At 39.9% G+C, this 7,588-nt stretch overlaps 1 pseudogene; it reads right to left on the bottom strand.

The window, feature by feature from the left end:
- Positions 1–1,771: 1,771 nt before the first annotated feature.
- LOC101722390 (cAMP-responsive element modulator pseudogene) lies at positions 1,772–2,217 on the bottom strand (annotated as a pseudogene).
- Between the last annotated feature and the right edge of the window lie 5,371 nt (positions 2,218–7,588).

Raw genomic sequence — 7,588 nt, 5'->3', positions numbered from 1 at the left:
CCATTTTGCATGCTTTTGATTACAAATAACAGAAATACGCCATTTAAAATAGCTTAAATTACAAGCAGAATGTATTATGTCCTACAAAATGTCTGGGTTTGGGTCATTGCTAAGGTCGGTCAGTCTTTGGCTCAACACCATCATCACTGATTCTTTTAATCTCTCTAACCTGCTCTGTGGATCCTTTCTCTCTTTTCTTTTTGATAGCCTCCCTGTAAGTTGCTGCAGATACTATCCACCAGAGAGAAGAGTAATTTATATTTTGTAGAAGATAGTATTAGTGCTCTACCAGATCCTCTGAATCCTTCCCTTCCTTCCTTCCATTTAAAAAATTCTTTTTGTTGTGTTCCTGGAATTGAACTCAAGACCTCCTGGCATGCTAGGCAGGTACTCTGTCACCCAGCTACAGGCCCAGCCCTCCGCCTTTAGCCATCTTCGTGCCTGTACCTTTTGTTTTTAACACTCAGCATCTATGGCTTTCTCAGGAGAACTGCCTTGTACAAGTACAGTATCTTTGCCAATAAGAGCAGAGAGATATACTCAGGGTGTTCTCCTCCTGGGAGGCCCTGGCCCAGATACTGGTGGTGCAGCAGTGTAAAGTCCAGCTCCCTTCTCCCGTAAGGCCACTCAGCGGTAAAATTGACACTCTAGAATTCTGCAGGCTCAGGTGTAGGCACCCCTGCTTGTCCCCCACCCCCCGCAACACTGTCTCTCTGGCAACTCTTTGGGTCACTTCCATTTGCACATGAATTCCCAGGTCAGTGCTAACTCTTATTGAAGTCTTTTTACATTTCCAGTGCTGAGGATGAACCCAGGAACTCTAGGTAAGCACTCTACCATTGAGTATACACATATATATCTTTAATTCCAACAGAAAGTCACAGCAGCACTCCAGCAGACTATCCTACCTCCCACTGACCAGGAAGGTCACATGCTTATGCCTTCCTTAACTCTGCCTCAAGAGGAATGGAATTACTATGATTGACTCAGAGACCAGTCTTAATTTACTTTTGGAGCTGGGGAACAGTTCAGATTCCCAGGAGCATGTGGCTGTGGTTAGTGTGTGTGTGTGTGTGTGTGTGTGTGTGTGTGTTTGTGTGTGTGTGTGTGTGTGTTGGTGGAGGTGTGGAGGATCAGGCTTTGTCCTACAAGAGAACTGAGAAGGAAGAAATCAACCAACAGTACCTTTTCTACAAGGTCTGATTCACATCTGGCAAAGCTTACCTTTTTCTTTTTCTTTTTTTTTTTGAATGTATCTGTTTATTTAGAGCTTTCAGTGCATACAATTTCAAATAAAATCTATTCAGTTGCTAAAATTTTAAAAATTAAATCATGTTTTTCATTCTGTTTTAGGAAAAAGTGCAGCACATATTAATACAGTAGAGGGTAGTAAAAACAGAATTTGGTTTAAAACATAATTTAGAAAACATATGTACCTATTTTAGATTAGTAATATGTTGGTAACAAATGCCAACAAGAATGAAGGACAAATATATGTTTGTGTGCAGCATAAAGACAACAGAAAACCTAAACTGTTACTTGCAATGACTATAAACATATAATTGGAAACATTTTCCTTTTATTTTTACTTCCAAATGTTCTTATATAATCATCAGTAACAATTTTTACTTTTCAAAAGGGTATCATAGCTGTCAGCTTTCACAAGTAACTTCCATTCTGTGATACACAGTTTAGGTGATGGGGATCATTTTAAAATGGAACAGTGAACTCTAACACCCGAGTTGCTTCAGTGTAACTGGGGAAGACAATGCTAGGCTGTATCACAGTGAGCTGCCGCATACATACTGTATTGCCCCATGCTAGTCCGATATATGCTAGTTGGCACTGCCAACTGGTGGTGATACCAGGGGGCCTTCCTCCTTCCTCTGACTTCTCTTCTCCAATCTTGGGAACACCAGGCACATCAGAGGAAAGTTCATTCAGTATACTTCTGTAAGAGGGTCTTCGTGAAAGGATTTCTCTACGCTTATGAGAATCAATTACACCTTCGGAATCTGCAGACTCACCTGTCTCTGTAATTGTTGCTACCTGAGCTAAAGCAGGGACTACGGTTCGCCCAGACCGAGTCTGCAGATGAGCACATCTGCTCCCTGCTACGGAATCCGTTACACGTCCATCCTGCTGGGAGACCACGGTTTCGAGGGCCATTTGTCTTATATTTGTCTTAACATACTTTTTTCTGCCACATTTGCTCATTATTAAGACATTTGCAATCATTTCTTTGCTTCTTCTCCACTTTCTTCTTTATTTGTCCTATGATGTGTAAGCTTACCTTTTTCTATGTCTGAGAGATAAATATTCTTGCCTTAGAATGTATTAATTCTTCCTTCCTATTGATAGAGTACTGGATTTACCATTAGAAATTGCTGGGAGATATGACTTCATTGTCTTTTAACTCCCAGTAATACTGCAGAGAGATCTGGTGGAATTACAGTTTTTACTCCTGTTTGGAAGCTTTTTTTTCCCAACCTGGGAGCTTTTTACAAGTTTCTCTTTATCTGAAATGTCATGATATTGTTATTTGATAGTTTTATTTTTATTTATTGTGCTGGATCCTTGGCAATTATTTTGAGTTTGGAAAGTCATGTTCTTTAGTTCTATTTCATATATCTCATAAATAGTATTATTTCTGGCAATTTCTTCTCTTTTTTTCTTCTCTCTTTCAGCATCTCTTAATAGTTAGGAAAAGGTTCTCTGGCTAAGCACATGTTTTAAAAACCCTGTTCTTGACTTGTTTTTACTCTCTCAGAAATAGTTTCAATTTATTTATTTTGAAAATTCTTCTTTCAACTACCTTATTTTTTTAATACTCAAGAACTCTTTCTCTATGAATATTCCTTTAGTAGTTGCCCACTCTTCTTGTTTTACAGATGTTCTATCTTTCATCTTTCTCTTGGTATGTCTTACAGCCATTATCCTGATTTCTTCTCTGAATTCTTTGGTTGGTTGTTTTGGTTTCTTTCTCTAGTATTAAATGCTTTCCTCAAATGTCTCATAACTCTTGTGCATACTTAAAATGGAACACTAAAAAGCTACTAGGAAGCAGTGTATTTTGGTAGGGCATGCTCATTGTAGGTCACACTGTAGAGTGTTTGTGGGATAGCTGAAATTTTCCCTGGGCCCCTAATTTATTCCAATTTTAAGTACTTATAGTATCTATATCTATTGGTATCTATAGTATAGTATGCCAATTCTTGGCATCTGTTCTCTTGGGCTGGATAGTTTCTCCAGAAAGAATCCTCTAATTTCAGCTGGAGTACTTAGGGTCTAGGAGCTGAACTCAGGGAAACAGCTCAGATGTTATAGTTAGAATATTGGCTTTTCATGCAGTCCCTGTTTTCAGCACAGTACCTTATCCAATCTCAGTGGGGCCCATGTGACTGATTGTGTGGCTGATGCTGGATTTGGTGCTATGGTTTGAATGTATCTCCCAAACCCTCATGTGTTGGAAACTTAATCCTTAAATTTATGTGTTAATGGTACTTAGAGGTGGGCCTTTGAGAGATAATTAAGAATGAGACATTGTTAGGTGAGGCCTCCTGGATGGCATTAGTGGCTTTACAGAAACAGGAAGCGAGATCCAGACTTACACGCCTGCTGTCTCATCTCGTGATAGATACCCAGTCACATTGAGGCACAGCAAGAATGCCTTTGCCAGATGCTGACCCAATGCCAGTGCAATGGTCTTTCACTTCCCTGCTTTCAGAACCATTAGCAAAACAAACAAGCAAACAAAAAGCCCTCCTTTATAAATTATCCAGGGTCAATATTTTGTTATAGCAACTGAAAGTGGACTAAGGTAGAAAGTCAGGGTCTCTGGGATTTATTTATCTGCATCTTTTTAGCCTCATACTGCACTTTGGCCCACAGAAGAACCAAGTATATTCATTTTTATTTTTAGGATTTCTAGAGTTCTAAAGAGTCTCCTCATCCCAGACTCAAGTTTCAGATGTCTGTGTTATGCTGAGTTAATGATCACTAACAAGTCTATTTTCAGAATTCTGTACTCCTTTGTTGTCAACTCATCTATTCTGTTTCCAACAACTTGTCATTTTATTTAATCACTTACCTTCATATTAGGGTACTTTCAGAAAGGAAATAAAAATGTGTTCGACCACCATTTTTAACCTGAATTGTTTCAATGAGTTTTTGTTTTTTTGACTTTTGTTTTGTTTAGTTTTGCTGGCTGTGAACTCTTGGGCTCAACTAATCTGCCTCAGCCTCTTTAGTAGCTAAGATTATAGGTGTGCACCGCTACACTTGGGTCTTGAGTAGCATTTTTGTTTTTGTCTTATACTGTACCATGTATAAGAAAAATTAAAACTGAGAGAGGTTAAATATCTTACTCAAGCTATTGAGTTTCAAAGAAACTAACATAACTTATACTCTTAAGTACCTGCCTTATATAGGATAGAAGGTGGTGTTACAAATATTCGCAGTACAGGACAATATAGAGATGTGAATCATGTCTCATAGTTGTGAGCTGTGTAGCTTCTGGGAAGCCTTTTGGTCATGTTGTGAACTGCAGGACCTATTTTCTACTTTGCCTTCCCTCACTCTTACAGAAAACTGTCAAAGCAGGGATTGCTTGGAAATTACCCACTAGAATGCATACCGTTAAACATTTTAAACAGATCAAGGCACATGTTGGTTTGCAGAAAGTGTTAACCATTTGTATTAGTTTAATGCTTTTATTGTTGACTGATTAACTCTAGATTATGTTGTCTTAATTGCTAATTGGTTTTTGGTAAGCGAGGAATTCTATATTTTTGGTTTTAAACTTCTATTTTCTTGGGGCTAAGGATGTAAGAGGTCTTGGGTTAGATCCCCAGCACCACAAAATCAACAACAACAACAACAACAACTCCTGGTTTTCAGCTTTATCTGTAAACTTAAATTAAATATCTAACAAAAGTTAAAATTCCAAGTAATGTGCCACCAAAGAGTAATCAATGTGAGATTCCAACGTGAGGGTCCAAATTTCTGTGGGTTTCCAAATTTTTTGATGAAATGGCTAAGAACCTATTCTAATGATCTCACTGCTTTACACTTACAGAAAGGTCTGGAGAGAATGGAAAAGAGGTTTTAAAATGTCCATGCACACAGCTGTGATATTATGAGACTGCCTTCTTCCTTGGGAGAGCTCTGGAAGAGTCATTTCTGTTTTCTCCACATCATATCTAATGAAGCTTGGATAGAGACCCGGTGAAGTTTCTTATGCAAGGAACTTTAGTTTGTGACCCAACAGTAGGCTAGAGTTTAAATCCTGCTCAGGCAATGTTGAGAGCAAGGGGAAGAGCTCTTACTGTGGTGGGAAGGCATGAGGTGGAGGTGGGGAGTGGAGTTGTAGCTAAAAAGCACAGCTGTGTTGGGAATTCATTGCGGAAGAGGAGTATGATTCTTCCCATTGACCTTTGTGGGCAGCGCCCAAGAGAGTCAGTATGGGGTGGTCTTAGATCCAAACACCAAGGCTGCCTTGAATGGTAGAGGTAGTCCAACAGCAAGAAGAGATGAAAGGGAATGCCCCGAAGCCTGTAGAAGCTGTGGTGAGGAGCCATCATTGGTGGAAACATCTAATTTATCAAGGGACCAAAGTACTATTGGAGGATATTCTGGTAAAAACCCAAGTAGTGTGTATTACAACACAATTCTGATACTAACCATCACCTGGACTTAATGTCAGAGACTCCACAAGTTAATGGCATGGTCCTACCTGGGTGTTACAACTAAATAAATCTCCAAATATTGCCAAATGTCCCCAGGGGGAAGAGTAGGGGAGATTGCCCCCAGTTGAGGACCACTGACTTAAAGTAATCCTTTTCTAAGAGTTTTTATGAATCAAGTAATCATCTAATTTATTTGTTTTATAAATCTGGCTAGTTATACATATGCTTTTTATTTATTTACTTTTTAAGATGGGGTCTTGCTATGTTGCCTAGGCTGGCCTTGAACTCCTGGGCTCAAACAATCCTCCTGTCTCAGCTTTCCAAGTAGCTGCGGACTACAGGTACACAATGCTGTGTTCAGCATATGCCTTTAAAAGTAGGACATAGCTACAATTCAACTCTTGTGATTGCTCTTGTCCTTAATTGAGTTTATAGTCTTCTTATGGAAAATTTGTCTCATATTGATCTAAAACACTGACAGAGTTTTGGATAGTCCTTAGATTTTTGTTTGCTTTTTTTTCAGTAGCAGAGATTGGACCCAGAGCCTTCACACTGAGCTCCATCCTCAGCCCTTTTTATGTGTTCTGTCTTAGTTTTGAGACAGGATCTTGCTAAGATGCCCAGGCAGGGCTTGAACTTGGGATTTTCCTGCCTCAGCCTCCCAGGTTGCTGAGATTTCAGGTGTGGCCCCCAGCTTTTCTTTTTTCAAAGAAATTTGCTACGTTTTGAAGGCCTTCACACAATAGGCTTTGATGGACTGCTTTCACTACTCAGATCTTTCCACATATCTTGACAACAACAGACAGTTAGAGAAACTAATTGAGTTGCGCAAACCCTGCACCATCTGCTAAGAGGCTTGGTGCCAGAAAATTCCCTTTAATGTTTCAGAAAAAATATAGATATTCTTTTGTGATGGTCTTGCTGTATAGTCATTCAGGCTGGCCTTGAACTCACTGTATAGTCCAGGCTGGCCTTGAACTTGCAGCTGTCCTCCTGCCTCAGCCTCCCAAGGGCTGGAATTATAGGCATGGGCCACTATGCCCCGCCTTGCATCCACTGTGTAGCCCAGGTTGGCCTCAAACTTGCAATGATCTTCCTACCTCAGCCTCCTGAGTGCTAGGATTATAGGAGTACACCACCATACCCAGCTGGAATTGATATAAAGAGATACTTAAGTGATACATAGAACTAGTTTTTGTGTTTCAGGCATATTCTACCTCGCTACCCTATTCCTTGCTTTAGTTTTAGCCACTATTTTAGTTTATTATACTGAAAAAAAAGCAGCTTTAAAGAATCTGAGATGTCAGCTGGGCATGGTGGCACGTGCCTGTAATCCCAGCACTCAGGAGGCTGAGGCAGAAGGATCACCAGGAGTTCAAGGTCAGCCTGGGCTATATAGTGAATTCAGGGCCAGCCTGAACTACAAAGGGAGACCCTACCTCAAAAAACAAAAAACAAACAAACAAAAAGAATCTGAAATGTTACACTGCTTACAAGTTAGCCTGTTACTGCTAAGAGACGCAGGCAGAAGGCATGGTAATCCTGGATCAGAGACAAGATTTTTATTACAACAGAGTAAGGATTAGAATAGTATTTAATTGTTCTTCCCTTCTCCCTAGCCCCACTGGAGTGACACAGAAGGTCTACTGGTTATCTTAATGTTTCTAAGCAGCTGTGCAAGTTCAGAGACACAGCTTGAGGAACCTATTGCTTTTATAGTGAGCGATACAAAAGCCCTCTCTTATATGGGGGGAAGCTTTATCTCAAGGCTTTTCATAACAAACACACCTAAGAAATGGCCCAGATGAGGAGCTATTGGAGCCTTTACATTCCTGACATAATCAGTGAGAACATGTAACAGTGCTCAGAGCCAATGGAGATGGCCTTTCCCAACAATTACA

This window comes from Heterocephalus glaber, unplaced genomic scaffold (assembly GCF_053883595.1).
Source record: "Heterocephalus glaber isolate CG9 unplaced genomic scaffold, H.glaber_assembly_v1.0 deba00001553, whole genome shotgun sequence".
Taxonomy (NCBI): domain Eukaryota; kingdom Metazoa; phylum Chordata; class Mammalia; order Rodentia; family Bathyergidae; genus Heterocephalus; species Heterocephalus glaber.
This window is presented reverse-complemented; position numbering and strand designations above follow the sequence as displayed.